General features: G+C 45.2%; 1 long non-coding RNA gene across 2 annotated transcripts; it reads left to right on the top strand.

The window, feature by feature from the left end:
• Positions 1–479: 479 nt before the first annotated feature.
• Positions 480–16440, top strand: LOC116668014. 2 transcript variants are annotated; one of them, XR_004325050.1, is made up of 5 exons: positions 480–1378; positions 1944–2057; positions 6892–7091; positions 10363–10496; positions 16013–16440. It is a non-coding gene; the product is annotated as an uncharacterized LOC116668014 (long non-coding RNA). The 2 variants fall into 2 exon arrangements; XR_004325049.1 differs by lacking the exon at positions 10363–10496.
• Positions 16441–17898: the final 1458 nt, after the last annotated feature.

Here is a 17898-nt window from a genome sequence, read left to right as displayed (position 1 = left end):
CCATCTGTAAATCAGAGGAATGAGTAACACAGGGCTATTGCAAGGATTAAAGAACACAATGCACGTGAAACACAGGGCATGGTGCTCGGCCGCAGCAAGAGCAGCTACCATTCACTGGGTGCTTACTATTTGACTTTTCATTGTCATCATTATTTACTCTTCCTCTTTTACATAGATGAACTCTTACTATTTATGTAATAAAACTCTTCATCTTTTATGTAGAGAAAATTAGAGCCCAGGGAGAAAGCGATTTAATATCACCCTGTAAGTTAGGCAGACACAGATCTGGGACCAGAACACTGGCCACCAAATTGCTGGCCCAGCGCCATGTTGATGGCATCACCATGCCTCTTCATAACGTTGATCCTCTGGGGCTCAGAGAATCCCAGAACCACCACGTTTGAAGGAATCTCCATGTTAATCAATGATTCACCTTGAACTATACAACCAAGGACTGAACCGATCTCTGAACCAATGAACTCCCCCCATCAGAGCCCACTTGGCGGCAGCCGTTCAGAAAGCTCTATTTGTACCACACCAAATCTCCTCCCAAACCTCAGCCCTTTTTGTTTTACTGTCAGAAGACATTCACAGCTTGAATCAATCAATTTTAATGACAACTTCTGAGGTATTTGAAAAAAGATATTTCACTGAGTTTTTCCTTTTCCATTGTAAATGTTGCCATCCTTTCCAAGACAAAAAAAAATCTTGTCGTCATTCTAGATTCTGAGTTCCCTCATCCATCCAACTCTATTAAATACCAGTCCTTTTAGTTCTGTCACGTTACTATTTCTCAAACAACCCCCTCTGCTCCACCTCTACTACCACCACTCTATTTAAGATTCTGGTCACCTTTCAGCTAGATTATTGTAATTATCTCTTTAGCCTGGCCTCCATCCTCTACCATTTAATTCACCATCTAGACTTGAAACTAGAGTGATTTTTCTAAAACTGCAAATCTGACACCATCACTTGGTTCCCTGTTACTTACCAAATAAGTATTAACTCCTTAGTGGAGCATATGAAGACCTTCATGAAAGAATTTCTGGTATGTCTCACCATTACTATCCAGTGATACTAAATTTTTGAAAGCAGACTAGGGAAGGCTGTTTTAACAGTTGAAGTGGGAAATGAGAGTGATCAGAATGAGGGTAGTGGGATTAAAATTTTAGAACAGGGGTTGGGCTTGGAAGGTGCCTCAAAAGGACATGGTTTTCACTTATCTCTGCCATCCACGGATAACTGTCAGATTTCTGTTTTGATTGACAAAAGAGATGCTGGTGTCATTCACCAAGACTGAGACACAGAAGGAGCAGGCTGGGGGAGCTTGGGGAGCACAAGGTGACAAGGAGATGGACGGAGCCTGTACCATGTGCAGGTATGTGGGAGATACAACACTGCAAGCTGCACAGCAGTAAAGCAGCCTGGTACAGAATCAGCTCTTTTGGTGGCCAGGGGCATGGCTGGTTCATACTGAGCTACAAGTGGAGTCAATTCTGGAGATGAAAGGATAATGAAGTCTCGGCCCCCGTCTGACCCTCCAGTGGGAAACCAGCTTCAAAACAGCCATTGTATATAACTGCAGAAAGTTGTTTTTATTGTTGGAAAGAAACAGTCTACTTTGCTCAAAAGATGTGTTTGTTTATCCTTTAATCATGAAGGATGCCTCCAGCTGCCGTAACTCTTCATAACTTAGGCTTTATTTCTTCTTGTCCATGACTAGGGGATCACCCATTTAGGGAGGGAAATGGGTCTTTATTTGTCATAGGAATGAGATCTAGGCTAAAGTGATACCTTACATCTCCAAGAGGCATACAGAAGTCTCATTGGTGGCCAGTTGAAGCCAAAAAGTCAGAGTAGCCCATTTTAATAGTTATAACCACCATTTTACTATAAGAGGTTCTAATGGATCATCAGTAATTATACAAAAATCTGTTTTTCAGATGGAGATACTGAAGTCCAGAAATTTAAATAATTTGTCCAAGGTCACACTTCAGCTAATCAGATCTGACTCCCTGAACTTGGCCTTGCTATGCCCTTCAAAGCAATAAACAAAGGTAGGAGATTAGCTTGGCTCAGTAAGTCGCTATGCACAGAGACATACAGACATAGTGTGTATAGGAGTACACAATAATTTGCCGTAAGACCTAGGTTTGGGTGTAGGGACTAGGATTACTGTCTCTTAACTCTGTGATTTGGATCCGTTCACTTCATCTAAGTCCATTTCTCACCTGAAATATAAGAAGGCTATTCTCTGTCCTCTTTGCCTGATGATGTTACTATGGTGTTCAAGCAAGATCAGTTAAATAAAAATGATTTATAAACTTGGAAGCTTTATACACACATGCAGAGATCTTAATCATGACCATAATTCTTGCTTATTATAATGGTGATTATTATAATAGCAAAGTCATTTCCTTTTCCTCTGAGCCCCAATTACCATATCCATAAAATGTCTGGACTTCACTAAATAGCTTCTAGATCTCTCAAAACCCTATTAGCAAAGAATCATCAGAATTTTAAATATAGAAAGTAAGGGACTGGGATGTAAGAAACACCAGGGAGACCCTCTTTGGCTGAGACAATTGCAATGTAAACTGAAAAGTGAGAAGGGGTTGTCAGCTCAAATACTAATTGTCAACTTAAGAATCTTAAGACTCAAAGAGTGTATTTACAAAACAGAAACAGACTCACAGACATAGAAAACCAATTTATGGTTACCAGAGGTAAAGGGGGTGGGAAGGGACAAATTGGGAGTTCGAGATTTGTGGATACTAACTACTATACATAAAATAGATAAGTTTCTACTGTATAGCACAGGGAACTATATTCAATATTTTGTAGTAACCTATAATGAAAAAGAATATGAAAAGGAATATATGTATGTACATGTATGACTGAAACATAATGATGTACACCAGAAATTGACACATTATACACTGACTATACTCAAAAAAAAAAAAAAAAAGGGGGAAGACTCAAAGAATAAAACAAAACAAAAAAAATCTGCATTATTGAATATCAATAGCAAATACTTTGGGGCTACATAAATAGGATCACAACTGTGCATGGTCAACCACGAGCACAAAGCCATAGAAGAGACTTGCATGGGGTTCAAGGAGGTGGTATGGTGGAAGGCTTTATTGCCTGAAGACACTTCCCTATGGTCTTCACCATGAACACTTCATGTTAGGTACATTCTGGAGATGTGTGCATTTGAAAGGATTTAAGGCATTCTCCTCCCCCGAAAAAACCCATGTTGACGTATTTATCCCTCATGTTCCTGTATCACCTGTCCTCTTTTTAAGCACTTTCACTTTGCTTTTCATATTTAAACATAACATGACCCTGTGAATAGTCCTGACTGGGGAGCGTGGAGGGTGGGTTGGAGCCCCGACCCCGCCATCTACTTGCCATATGGGACCTTAGATAAGTCTGATTATAGCCCAGAATTCCTTTCAGCCAGACTTTTCTATGACTTTAAGGACTTGCTCTACCTCAAGAACTATCTGCTGCTTCTGGAAGCTTCCCAGCCCTCAGTGAGGACTTAGTCCATACCAGCTCCTCTGTGGACAGAGCAACTCACAGACCATCCCTTCTCAGGACAGCCCCTTCCACAAGCACCAGGCACTCCCTCAGGAGCTGTGAATGCTGTAGGCTGCAGGTTTGTGTCCCTGTGAAATCCATATGTTAAACTCAATCCCAGTGTGATGGTATTCAGAGGTGAGGGTCTTTGGGAGGTGCTCAGACCATAACAGGGGAGCCCTCATGAACAGGATTTTTGCCCTTATAAAAGAGGCTCCAGAGAGCTCCCTCACCACTTCTGCCATGTGAGGACACAGAAAAACATGGCCATCGATGAGCCAGGAAGCAGATGCTCACCAGACACCAAATTTGCTGGCATCTTGAACTTGGACTTCCCAGCTTCCAGACTATAAGAAATAAATTTCTATATTTGATAAGCCACGCAGTCCGTTATAGCAGCCTGGACTGACAAAGATGATACAGAACCCCAAATAAGCTAATGACACTGCTCTGATCAGGAGTCCCGGACTCAGATCCTTGGATTCAAATTCCTACCATTATCACTTCCTTGTATCATCATGGGATAAGTTACCTAACCAATCTGTGCTTCTCACTCTTTGTGTCTTAAAGGGCAATAATTATACTTACCTTGCTGGGTTTTAATAAGGATAAAAAGACATAAGCCATTCAAATGATTTACATTAGGCTTTCCCAACCCCCACACTACTAGCATTTTGGACCAGATAACTCTTTGTTATGAGGGCTTCCCTGTGCATTATACGACGTTTAGCAACATCCTTGGCCTCTACCTGCTAGATGCCATAGCACCCAAATGTGTCTGCAGACATTATCAAATGTCCCCCAGGGGGTCAAAATTGCTCCCTGTAGAGGACCACTGCTTTACACATGCCCAGCAATAGCTTGATGAATGGTACAACGATTCTTGCAATACTTATTATTGTGTTTTGATTATTAATGTCTTCCTCTGAAGGTGAAATATAGATATTCCCCCATTCCACGGTATCCTAGAAAGGAAAGAATTCAGTTTTTGAAGCACAGAGAAATGAAAGAATTCTGGTGTCACAGATTTTCTGGTTCTGGTCTCCCTGTGTGTTAAACAGAACCATGTCATGGCTTCTTGGGCTGGTAAAGATGCAATGAGCAAATACAGATCACACAGTGTGAGGCTGAGTAGGGGTTCAGTGACTGTCATCTGATTCACCCTGTACAAAGGAGGTGCTCTGAGCAGAACCCCTTTCAGCATCTGCAGAAGGACACATGGCTGGGTAGTAGGTTCCACAGTGCTTGTCTCAGCAGAGCAGAGGTGAGCGCAGATTGGGGGCGGCTGCTCTTGGGGGTCTCCTAGAGGTGAAGCCCTGCTCTGTGGGTGAGTCTTTTTGGCACCAGGATGAACACAGCTAAGCCCAGCTGAGTGTCTGCCAGGCACAGAGCAGCCCAGCCTTGCCCATCCATCTGCAAGCCTCTTCTGCTATCATCTGATTAAGAAGGAAGTAAATTCACCCCCAGCCCCTCTGCCTGGGAGAAAACCCCACTTTCCCTGACTTTTCAGATGACTTTCTGGGAAGTGCCAAGGTGTAAATCAGGAGGTGGTTTTCTGGGGTATCTAGCAGTCCAAGCTTTGGAAGAAACATATGCTGACTCTCAAGCAGATGAAGAGGTTACCCACTCACACAGACCGAGTAAAAGACAGGAGCAATTTCGCATACCTAAGGGGTCAGGGTCTCATTTATCCCCCCTTTTTTTCCAGGCAGGCTCAGTGTTAGAGGCGGAGCATTCTATTCCGAAAAGCCTTATTCAAAGACTTACCTCATTTGAAATGCCCATGGGCCAGAGAGAGGACATGGCCCTTTTGAGATTTCCTTTCCAAGGTCCCCATTGTGACAATTACATACTCCAAGCGCCGTGGAAGCAGTGACCACCTCTGTGTGGGGGAGTTAGAGCCCCCCAGTGAAGACGACAGCTAACTGGATCGTAAAGGATGAGTAGGAACAAGTGCAAAATGACTTGTCCCTAAGTCTGGGTCCATATGTGGTTGGAGTTAGGATCTGTCACGGGAGGCAGCCCCGGCCAGCAAGGCATACACTTGCTGGTAATTCCTGGCCCCGTAGTATATTATATTGAGACATAAATGTGGAAAACTGAAACCCAGAGAAGGAACATGGCTTGTTTAGAGCCACGAGAGTGAGAAACCCTTTCATAATTTCCAGAACAACATTCTCTTCATCACACTGGGCTGATTCTGGTTTAATCACCCTTACTTGGAGCCCCTGCCTGTTTGTCTGCTGCCTGGCCCAGTGTGCCAGGTCTCAAACCACATGAGACCTCAGAGGGTACATTAGTCATTTGTATTACTATGCAACCAGCACAGCTTCCTGGCCATGAAGCCTCCTGGCTTTGGAGATACATAACATGTGCTCATTGCCCTGCAGGGTTCAGCTTCACTTAAGCTCAAAAAATGAGAAACGCTGCAAAAAAAGAGTACTATCCTTGACCTTTGAGCTCTCTCACTTGGCCAATGGCCTTGGGTGAATTCCTCTCCCGTGAATCAAAGGAGCCAAGTTACATTATTTTAAGGACTTAGGGCTCGATGCCTTTTCATCCTCTGGAATGTTTACCATTCCCCCGAAGTCCAACCAAGTCTTCGAGGGTCCAGCCAGGTGCCATCTCTTTTAGAAGCTTCTCTTATCCCTACCTCTTCAGTACATCCAGCTCATCACTCTTGTTCCCCTCCCCAAACTCCTAAAATCTATATTTTTAATTGAAGTATAGTCAGTTTACAATGTTGTGTCAATTTCTGGTGTACAGCATAATGCTTCAGTCATACATATACATACATATATTCCTTTTCATATTCTTTTTCACTATAGGTTACTACAAAATACTGAATATAGTTCCCTGTGCTGTACAGAAGAAACTTGTTTCTGTTGTTTATATATTTTATACACAGTAGTTAATATTTGAAAATCTTGAACTCTCGATTTATCCCTTCCCATCCCCTTTCCCCCCAGTAACTGTAAGGTGGATTACTGATGTGAGTCTGTTTCTGTTTTGTAGATAAATTTATTAGTGTCTTCTTTTCTCGCTCTCTTGTTTTTAGATTCCACATATGAGTGATATCATATGGTATCTAAAATACTATCTTTAATACCCATTCCACATGCAGTGTATTTCAATTTAAATATGAAAAAAATACAAATCATGCCTTGTAACCTCCTGTGCAGTTTCCCCCATCCCTCCTGGCATCTGGTCTCAGACCAGTGGCATACTGGCTTCCTTCTACATTGATGTGTCTTTCTGCCTCCGTTCACATTGCTCTCAGTGTCTGCCTTCTCTCCATCCCTGCAGCACTTCCCTGGCTTGTTACTGCCTCAGTAGAGGCCCAACGCTTAGCTACGGGCCACCGAGTTACCGTGACCTAAGCTGTCTATCGTGAACCTGATGTCTGACGCACCAAGCTGCAGAGTTGGGCGTGCCCAGCCACACTTCCATCATCAGATGGAAGTGGTACAGATGAGACCGGGCTCACACTGGTCCTGAAGGCACAGGTGAGTTCCATGAAGGAGTGGCCCAAGTGCCCCTGGTCCTGCATTAACTTGTCTCCCCAGCCTGAGGCTATGGCCTCGTGAGGAGCACTGACCATCAGCCGACACCTTCTCCTCCTTCCTGGATGACTGCAGAAGCCTCTGAACCAGTCCCCCTGCCTCCAGGCTCTTCCACTTCCTGTTCATGGCTACATGCTGCTACCATGATCTTCAAAAAACAATTCCACTCGGATCACGCTGTTCTTCTCCCCAGAAACGTGTGCCCCACAACTGTTGCCTGCAGGACTCCTGCTCACACCCTACTGTCCTCTCAAATCATTTCCTCAGAGTGTGCAGCTAGACAGTACTTCCCAGACATCACCCCCAAGGGCTCACGAGGAAAGTGATCAGGTGCCCCTTGTGGTCCTAGAGGGAGAGCCCAAAGCCACCTCTTTAAGAGTCTTTGAGGACTAAGGGCTTATCTAAGAATTATGCCAACATGACTTTCAGGCCCATATTTCTAGAGTTTTTTTTTTTAATGGAGGTACTGGGGATTAAACCCAGGACCTCACCCATGCTAAGCTAATGCTCTACCACTGAGCTATACCCCAATCCTCACAGATGTTTTAATGTCACTTAAAATTTAAGTTATTTACATTTCTCTAGTAAAATTCCACGCAAACATACTTTCTTTATCCTGTAGCTCTCTCTATACAGCACTGACATGCCACCAGCCCTACCCCATGTTAATATTCCCAAACTTGAGACACGTGGACCCTTAGCACTTTTTTTCCCTGCCACTTGGGCATGGTTCTGTGCCTGAGAAAATCAGCCTGCAGAAGAAAATTCCACACCAGGCTATGATGAGATACACATCATAAAAAGCACATCGTACTGGGCATCTCAAGGACTCGTGTATTCTCAGGTTCAGCTGAAGGCTGAATTCCTTGGCCTGAAATTGAAGCTATGTCCTGACTGCACACACAGCCATAATAGTAATGGTACTATTAACATAATATCAGTAGCTACAACTTACGTTGTACTTATTCTTACTTGTTTTGTTTTGTTTTGTTGGAGGGGGCAGGCAATTAGGTTTATTTATTTTTTTAATAGAGGGACTGGGGATTGAACCCAGGACATCATGCATGCTAGGCAGGCGCTCTACCACTTAGCTATACCCAGTCCACCCCCCACCCCCCCGCTGTACTTACTCTGATCAAATACTTCTCTGAGCTTTCCATGCATATTAACACATTTAATTCTCAGAACCACACCATGAAATGGGTACTATTAATACTTTCATTCTAATTATATAATGAGAAAACAGCTTGGTTCTGAAGCAGGTAGCCTGGCTTCCATCACCGTGACTTTAACCACTTTGTTATGACACGTCTCAACTATCTTTAGATTAAATAATAGTAACAGTAGTAGTAACTATAATAATAGTAACAGTAGCAGCTGCAGTCACAGCACTGCACGCACACACACACACACACACACACACACACCAGCCCCTTAGACGTTAAATGAGATAGCATACAAATCACTTTGAAATCCTCCTAGCACAGACAAGCCCATTACGAGACCTTCCTAAACAAACCCTCTCTGAGCTCCATCAGCTTCTGTACCCACAGAAGTTCAGGCAGAGGTCTCTCAAGATCCCTGTGGTTAAAAGTTTCAGTGAGAACATGTTGAAACTGGATGGCTATGCAAACACAGTAAGACAGACCTGCGACTGTTAGAGTCACGGGCAACAAGAAGGTGGCTTTGCAAAGAGGTGAACTGCCCTCTGAAGGACGTTCAAGGACCCACTTTGGTCTGGCTCCTGCTAACCAACAGGCAGTACTCAAACTTAAGAAGCCCTTTTCCAGAGTGAAATTTATGTGTCAGATCCAGGAAACGCTTCTGTTATTGAAAGAATGGGAAGGAGCCACTGGTGGGAAGCACTGACTGTGCAGCCCCCGCACGAGATCTCATATGTAACTGACCCCATTTACTCCCCCACAATGTCCTGGTGATAGAGGTAAGACCATCATTTTACAGATAAGGACACGGGTGGCCGGGGAGATTCAGTAACTTACCCAAGGTAATACAGAAATAAACACGCAGCACTGTATTTGGAGTCATATACACCCGAGACAAGCCTTATTTATAAATAACATACATGCTATGAAAGAGCTATCTTTCTGACCAAGGATATAATGTTGTTATGAAACTCAAAAAGGAGATGGCTCCAGAAACATTAGGAACTCTAAAGTGGAAGTCACTGGCCCTTAGTATGACTGCTATTCTAGGACATGGCTTCCTAAAGCCTCAAGAAGCCAGAATTCCCTTGATTACTGCATGTCATGAGGTGAGACGGTTACTGGCTTCAGCCAGGTGTGGTGACAGCGGTCAGACGTGTGCTTTCTAGGGTCAGCCGTTCCCAGAGCGGAAAGGAAAGGGCAGGTGAGAGAGGGTGGGTGCAGTAGGTGGCAACAGGAGAAAGTCAGAGCAGGAGGGAAGCACCTCTGAAAGTGCAGCAGTAAGAAAAGGGAGCCCACGCAGACCAAGAGTCAGCTTTAATTAAGCCCCTCGGTTATTTGGAGGAAGATCAGTTGAATGGAAGGGGGCGAGGAGGGGTTAAGGTTACTGCTGGGGAAGGGAACAAGCAAGGACGTCCAGGATCACATTTCACTGGATTCTCATAAAAGTTCCTAAAACATGGTACCAGGAACAAGAGCTAAGTCTAATTATAGGAACATGAGCAGAATCCAAACATCCAAATCAGAGATCATCGCAGGAACAGGGTGAGCAGAACAGATAACTTGATGCAGAATCCTACAAAACACCAAACAAAGGCTCCTATGGTTCAGTGTCTGGGGACAGCATGTGTAGGATCTTGCCTAATGCTGACATCATAAAAGGCACCGAAGGCAAAGAAGAGTATGTGCCAAAACGTGAATGAGCCAAACGGGCATGGAATTCAGGGGCAACAGCGAACAGTCTGTTGGTTCTGGGATTGAGAGAAGTCATACTCAGAAGTGTTCCTGGGGGCAGATTTAGTTCCTCTGTAGAGGAACTTGAATGTCAAAATAAAGAGCCTGGAGTTCATTGTAGGGAATCAACAAGTCTGCGTGACGCTAACCGGTGCATGATAGACAAGACACAAGGCCCGTGGAAGGTGTTTAGAAAATAAAAAAAGATCGTACATTGACGGCAGTGGGGGATGACACACAGATCAAAGAAATGAATGAAAATATTCAAGCTAGGAAGAGACCTTGGCGATTTCTTATGTAACTTCCTTATTTTGCAGTCGGGAAGACAAGGCTAAGAGCGGGAACTCACAGTGATTTGTGGAGAACTGGAAACCAGGGCTCTTTCCAGTCCATTCTAGTTCAAGATGGCAAAGTTAAAAATTCCCCACATTTTGATGTTGTTGGTTATAAAGTAAGTGGTGGGGGGGTGGGGTTGGATCAGAAAACTGTGTCCTGGGAGTGGGGCTGAATAGTAAGACTCAAAGCCAGTTTTCTGTCCTAAAAATCATCAATTCCAAGGCTTGACTGTGGGTTGGCTCTTCTCTCCAAATGCTGCAGGTCAGCCTCATGTGTATTTAATCCCTTGGTCTGCAAGTCCTTGAACCTATAAATTGCATAAAACATTGCAATGTCAGACAACTAATTGCAAGAGATTTTGTTTTACTGACTTAGCCGGGAAAGGAAATCTGATTCCAAGAAAGAGCTAGACACCAAATCCAGGGAATCACGAGCTCAGTGAGAAGATAAATCCAGTTAAGTTACCAGCCACTGGCTGGCACGTTCCCTTTCCCTTAATAGGGGCCTAAACAGAGAAGTAAAATAACCAATTTCTAATACCTGGCTCCCCAAGGTGGCAAAGATGCGTTGCTTCTGTAGTTCTTATTATATACACTGGTGCTCTAAGCGAGAGACTCTCAAAGTGTGAATGGAGCCCAGAGGAGGAAGCCAGCATTATCGGGGAACAGGAAGGCTCACCTGGAGACGGTATTTGAATTTATTTTGAAAGAGAGAAGGTGCTTTTTCAGACTGACAAAAGACAGGAAGAAGGTTATTGCAACAGAGGAAGCAATTTGGGCATAGACATGAAAGAGACTATCGGGTGGAGAGCAGACAGTTCGATCTGGCAAGAAAATGAGGAGGTTGAGGGTGTGGTGAAAAGAAAAGCATTTCAGCCTTGTGCCAGGGCGTTCACATGTGAAAGAACCTGGAGCGCCAGGGCTGTGTCAAACAGTGCCAGGGGGGCTGAGCCTAAGTCCCGACAAGGGGGAGGGCGAGGGAGGCGAGGCTGGAAAGGAGGCTGGCTCCGGCCAGGGAGGGATACCAGTACTTCCCTAAGGAGTGTGGCTTTTATTCTGCAAGTAGTAATGGGGAAGCCACTAAAAAATGTCTGAGCAGAGGGGTGGCACCATTAGAGAATATTGTGGGGAAAACGAGACTGGAAATAGGGTTAACACGTGTGCCAGGTAAGAAACTGAAAAGACACCAAGTAGGATCTTATTAGTGACACAGATCCAGTTCTACCAGGAATGTTTCCCCGGGTTTTCCCACCTGCACCAACATCACGCTTCCCTGGCAACCTTACCACGAACACAGGTCCTGCTCACTGAACCCTTAACAGCACTACTGACTGTGGACTTGCCTCCCTTGTGCTGTGAACAACTCGAAGGCAAGGATGGGATCTCAGTAACCTCTATATCCTGGACACCCAGCAAAGAGTCAGCCATGTGGGAATGTGTGTTGAGTGAAGGCAGGCTGGCAGGCCCGAATATATCACGAATGAATGGAAATAGGATGTAGCGGTGTGCCCACCCATCCAGTTCCCTTCCCTACCCGCTCCTATCCCCGCCTAGGTCCTAACCTGGGCTGGGTAAATAGGGCGAAATTGTTCATTCATTCATTCATTCATTCATTGGTAATACAATATTAATTACTTGTAGGGGCCACCTGGTTGCCACTCAGACAAGGAATGTGAGAGCAAAAGTAACAAGTTCACAGGGGGAAGGGTGGGATGTTCTATTTCCTCTGACCAGGACGTCATGAATGCATCCCACACTGTTTCTCAGGGCTTCCTTGGTTCTGCCCACCCAGACCCAAACCCGGCAGAGCCAAGACAGAGCCCTGATGTTGAAGGGGGCTGATTAAAGAATGGGCACAGCTGGGTCCTTAAGATCTCCGTGTACCTGGCTAAGATCCCAGGCAGAGGCTCCTTCCAGACAAGTAACGGTGCCAAATGGCCATCACTGCCCTTTCCCATCTATTATCTAACTCTGCAAGATTGCACGACACAGCAAAGTACGTCTCACCGTCCCCGTTTGACAGACGAAAGCCTAACTTGTTTACATCAGTGGTTCTCAACCCTGGCTGCAGTGGAGCATCAACTAGGCAGGTGTTAGGTGACTCTGTGACCAGGCATCAGGGTTCACGGTGACACGGCTGGTGAGTAGAGAATTCAGGACTGGAACTCAGCCTCTCCCAGCCTCAGTGCCCCTTCCAAAGCTCCATTTGTAGTGAGTAAAATTCTGCTCTAGAATTATCCCTGGGAGCTCTGAGTCTGGTTAGTTGCTGGGTGAGACACAGGGAAGGTGAGAGGTGAGAAAAAAAAAAGACATCTCATCAATCCTTCAGTTTCCTACGCTGCTGGGTTTTGATCTCAAACCACAGGATTTATTTTGTAGCTACTATGATGCGTTAACCATTTAGGTCCCTCAGGCCTGTCCTGCTCAGAACATGACACAGCCTCTCTCCTGCCACACAGGAACTTCTTGGCACAAAGGCCTTGACAATGACTCCTCTTTGATTGGGGCAGAGTGAAGGGCAGCTTGGGCAGGTTTATAGGCTGCCTCTAGGGCTGCCGACGCAGTCGTCTGACGGATGGCCTGCCACCCTGCACTGCCGGGGCCATGTTGCCAGTTTCACCATAGGAGCTCACTCGGGCATGTGTTTTGGCTTCTTTTTATGAGAAGCTTTGTGTAAGCCCATGAATCATAGAGTAGCCAGGCTGGAAAGAACCTTGAAAATCATTTAGTCTACTACCTCTACCTATCACCACTCCCTGGATACTTCTCTGATGAGAAGATGGAAGCTTATTTGATAATTAAGTCTTAATCATCACAAAATTCAACATCATAAAACATTTCAATACCAAGAAATAATTATAAAATGATTACTTATTTTGCATCAGCTATATGCTAGATATCTTATGCACATTATCTTACTTAGTTCTAAGGGCCATGGCTTTGCCCAAATCCAGGGGCCATCATTAGTTTCATATGCCAGGATTATATATGTCAGGATGTTCCTGGTTCTTCTAGAATGCTGCTATTCATTACTGGTGTGGCCATACCTGGTGGCCTCTTAAGACTACTGTCAACCTTATGAGGAAGCTATCATTCCACTAGTGGTTCAGGATACTGAAGAGTCTCTTCTTTCTGGGGTGCAAAGACTACCAGCCAAATTGTAAACAAGCTTAATTTTTGAAAATCTGTGTAATCACCACATGTATCCGGTAGCTTTTGCCACATAACAAATGACTCCAAAACTTAGGGGCTTCCAACAATAACCATTTGTTATTGCTCGCAAATCTACAGGCCAGCTGGGCAGTCCTGCCGATCTGATCTGGGCTCAGCTGATCATGGTTGAGCTCACTGATACATAGTCATCAACTGACCGGCCAACTAGAGGATGGCCAGTCTCTGACGACCTGGGCTAGGCTGGCTCAGATGACTGGGTCCTCTCTCCACTGGTCTCCCTGCATTCACAAAGTCAGCCTGGGCCATGCATGAAGGTCGTAGGTTCTTCAAGAGAGCCAAGGGGAGCAGGTAACATCTCTTAAGGCTCAGCCCTCAAATAATCACTTCTGTAGCTTTGCTTGGCCAAAGCAAGTCAAAAGGCCAATCCAGATCACAGGGGCAGAGAAACCGACTCCACATCTCACAGGGAGAAGGTACAAAAATCTGCGGCCTGTAACTCAAAATTACAGTCAGGGGTTAAGTGTCAGAGAGCACGGCTTAGGTTTCCACCTGAAAGTGCCTGGACCTGCACTCCCTCTGTGCTGTGCCCAGTCATAGAGGGAGAAGCCGGAACACGCAACAGAGAATGTGGATTGTTAACACACGATTAGAGTCTGCCCTGCATTGGTACCGAGCACATTAGACACTCCTTTTCAGAGAGAAATATGTAAGAGTGGAAAGAGAGTGTCAGTGTCCACTCGGCACTGAGAGAGGAGCAGAAGGGACAGTCTCTCCTCTGTGGATCAAGGTGGGAATGTGGGAAGAATAGAGAAGATTCCTTCTTGATCAATAATCCCCAAATCTAGACAAGGAAATGGAGGCTCCAAAAATTGCAGATAAGTGGCCAAAAACACACAGTTAAAAATATTCAGCATGCTGCCCAAATTGTGATACCAGGGTCGGCTAGGACCAGCTGGGTTTGTGTTCCCATCCTTAACAGCTCCTAGGCCTTTGCTGGGAGAGCCAAACAAGGCTATTTTGAGCAGCTGTTTTGGTCCAAGTACCCTTCCAAGCACCTTCCTAGAAAACAGGGCCTAAAAATGTTTGCCATTCAAATGACAGCATTATTATTCTCATAATGAACGAAAGACACTAAACTCAGGGGTGATGAGATGTGTCCAAGGTTACAGTTGTCAATGGGGTAACATGGACCTAAATTTGAACTCAGGCTCTCGCCAAGTCCAAATGCTCTCTCCCTTAAAAACAACCACTTAGATTCTCTTGTCAAGCATCATTCACAGTGGCAGGCAAACTGGGTTATTTTTCTCCCCAAAAGATTCTTTTTATCCCTTAGTTCCTGCTTCCTCTTGCCCTGAAATGTACTCGCAGTCTCTTTTTGATGATGTAACCTTCCCTAGCTGCATCTGCCTACCCTAGCTCAGCCTACAAGCCCCATACCATTTTCAAAGGACCAGTTCAATTACAACCCCTCACACAAGCCAGAATCCAAAATTACAGATGGCTCTTTCCTCTTCCTCTAGCAGGAAGTGCTCTCTCCTTATTTCCTCTGTGCAACTACAACATTTCATTTCACATCACTTTCTGCAATATGCCATTATTTTTATTTACTTGTTTACATCTTCTATGCTTTGAAAGTATTTTGGGTCACAGGACTCATCATCATAACCCCCAATGTCCAGAATAGAGCCTTGTCACTGATTCAGGAGACAAAAGCCAACAAACAAACAAACAAACCAACACAGGAGCTACATGATTCCCATAAACAGGGAGCCGGCATTGAGTAAATCCTCATTTGCTGCTAGCAAATCCAAGAAGACTGCTTGGAGGAAGCTGTGGGTCTGGAGTGATGAGTAACTTCTGAGTTTCCTCATTGCTTTCAGTTCATCTCATCCCTTTGGTCTCTGATGCCTAAAAGGTGTTGAAAGCACTTTGGTAGAAATCAGTAGTTTGTCAAGCTTGGTTATGGCCGTTCTTGGAAGAGAGAAGGGGAAAAAAGTATGCACAGACTGGTATGGTAATAATTTAAGTTTTATCCAAATAAGATGTGGAGGACTACTTGAAGTGACACATTTTTGGCAGCTGACTGTCCCCAGAAAAGATGAAAGAAAGGATGAGCAGAGAGCATTTTGTAGGAGCTCTCGCCACTTCAGAACCAAACCACTTTTGTCTCTAATTCTCAGAGAAAAGAGGGGATGGGAGTAACGATTTTCCAAAGGTAAAAGAATATGTCTTCACGGCTCCGAGCGTCTGTCGGGTATCTGACAATTCCTTGCATGTGTGTGGTGCTTTACAGTCTATAAAGTGCTTTCCATCTGGTCCCTCAGGGTTATAACAAGCCTGTGGAATAGATGAGCCCAGTGAAGAGCGAGAAGGGCTTGGAGCTTAAACACATATTAGAATTTAATTTTTTCATTGTCTCTTTTAAGATGCTTTTAGCATGACATGCGTTTTCTTTTAGATGACCTTTGACTCTTCTTCCGAGACATAAAGACTGACTCTTTGAAGACAACACTGCCCCCGCCAGGCAATCTAATCAAGAGGAAGTGAACCAAGACAGAAGAATAAAAAGAGCAAGATAAAGGCTTTCAGCAAAAGAAACGTTTCTGGTCCCAGATTCCAGCCTGGGCTTGCCTGCGACCCACCTCATGACCTTGGGCAAGTCACATCAACTGTCTTAAGTTTCCCAGGCAGAGAGTTCCTCATTTTCTCCCCTCTGCTCCCAGAATATTTTCAGCACCATATTATCATTTCAATGGTGTAATATCTGTACTGTTTATCTACAAGTTACCTCTCAGACAGACTCTCTCTGTCCCTCGCACATACGGTGGCTTCCCCCATCCTTCTTCCTTGTCTCTGCCCCTTGCTGGTTACCTTCATAGCACTTGTCACCATTTACTGGGATTTTCTTTATTTCTCTGCTTACTTGGTAGCATTTCTGGCTGTCTCCCCAGATGGAATAGCAGCCCAGTGAGGACAGGGGCCGGCTCTGTTTTATTTACCAGCTCCTGTGCCTCAGCAAAGTCAGGTTTCAGACACTGATGGAGAGGGTGATGTGTCCTGGGGTCTGTCACAGGCTGACGCTCAATGACAGTTGTGTGGATGAAAGGAGCATGGCTCCTGACCCTGCACGTTAGCCTGGCCCACCAGGGAGGACACGTCTGCTCCCAGCCTTGTAACAGAGATCAGTGAACTAATCAGAGCGCGTTATGTGTAGAGGCAAAGCATTCCCGAAGTAAAAGTGTTCTCGAACCAAAATCAGAGCGCGCCTGCGCTGGAAGATACCGGAGGGGGATTTTCTAGTTTAATGCCCTCTTTTCCCAGATGGAGAACCAGGCCCAGAAAGAGAAAGTGACTAGTCCCCGGTCGGCCATGGAGCCAAAACACAGTTGATCAGAGCAAGCCCTGATATAGAGCCCGGGAAAGTTCTAGAAATCCATGCAGGGCGCTTCAAAGAAAAATGGTTTCCCTGGTGTGGGTGGGTCCCTCAATGGGAGAGAAGACGCTGCTCCTTTGCACCCGAGGCCTCGGTGCTCATCCCTTCCCTCAGGACATCACAGGAGCGCCCTTCATGAGTGGGGGTGGGGGTGGGGGTGCTTCCTAAATCCTTTGTCCAGGAGATCAGGAAGCCATAAGCCAGGCCTATCATCTGGTCCTCACAGCACTCCGTACAGACGGACATCACCATCTCACACTGGCAGGGAAGGACACGGAAAAGGGCCAAGCAGCCCCTCCATATCGCACAGCTGGAAGTGGCCCTCGCTGGTGGGGGACAGAGCCGTGGTCAAGTTTCTGGAGACCTTCTCTTTTCAAGGCACCCTGCGGCCCCTGCTTCTGCTTTCTCTCAGTCACTCATTGATCAAAATCATCATGTTGTTAGTTTGCTGTATTTGTTTCTTAAACAGAAAACATGCTTCATGGGGGAGGGGAATCTTGTCTGCCTTGTTCTTTGGTATTTCTCTAGGCTTTGGGCAATGCCAAACACTCAAGAAAGAAAGAAGGAAGGGGAGCGAGGAGGGCAGAGGGGAGGGAGAGAGAAATTCTATTTTAGCGCTTGTCTCTATTTTCTCTTCTAGAATCAGATCATCATCATGACAAACCCTCAAATGTGTACAGCCTTTTCCTTTAATAAAATACTTTTGCATTTTGGGGATCCTTCCAATAGCCCTGTGAGTAAAAACAGGATCCTTATCCCTGTCGTACTGATTCATTCACAAAATCAGTCATCTCCTGGGAACTACTAGTAACTGACAGCCCTGGGCTGCAGCGATGACCACAACCTGGTTCTCACGGGTTCTGTTTTCACCTGTCTCCCCAAATGGAGTGTTGCAGGCAATAGGGGGCTAT

Source organism: Camelus ferus, chromosome 13, assembly GCF_009834535.1.
Source record: "Camelus ferus isolate YT-003-E chromosome 13, BCGSAC_Cfer_1.0, whole genome shotgun sequence".
Classification (NCBI taxonomy): Eukaryota; Metazoa; Chordata; class Mammalia; order Artiodactyla; family Camelidae; genus Camelus; species Camelus ferus.
This window is presented reverse-complemented; position numbering and strand designations above follow the sequence as displayed.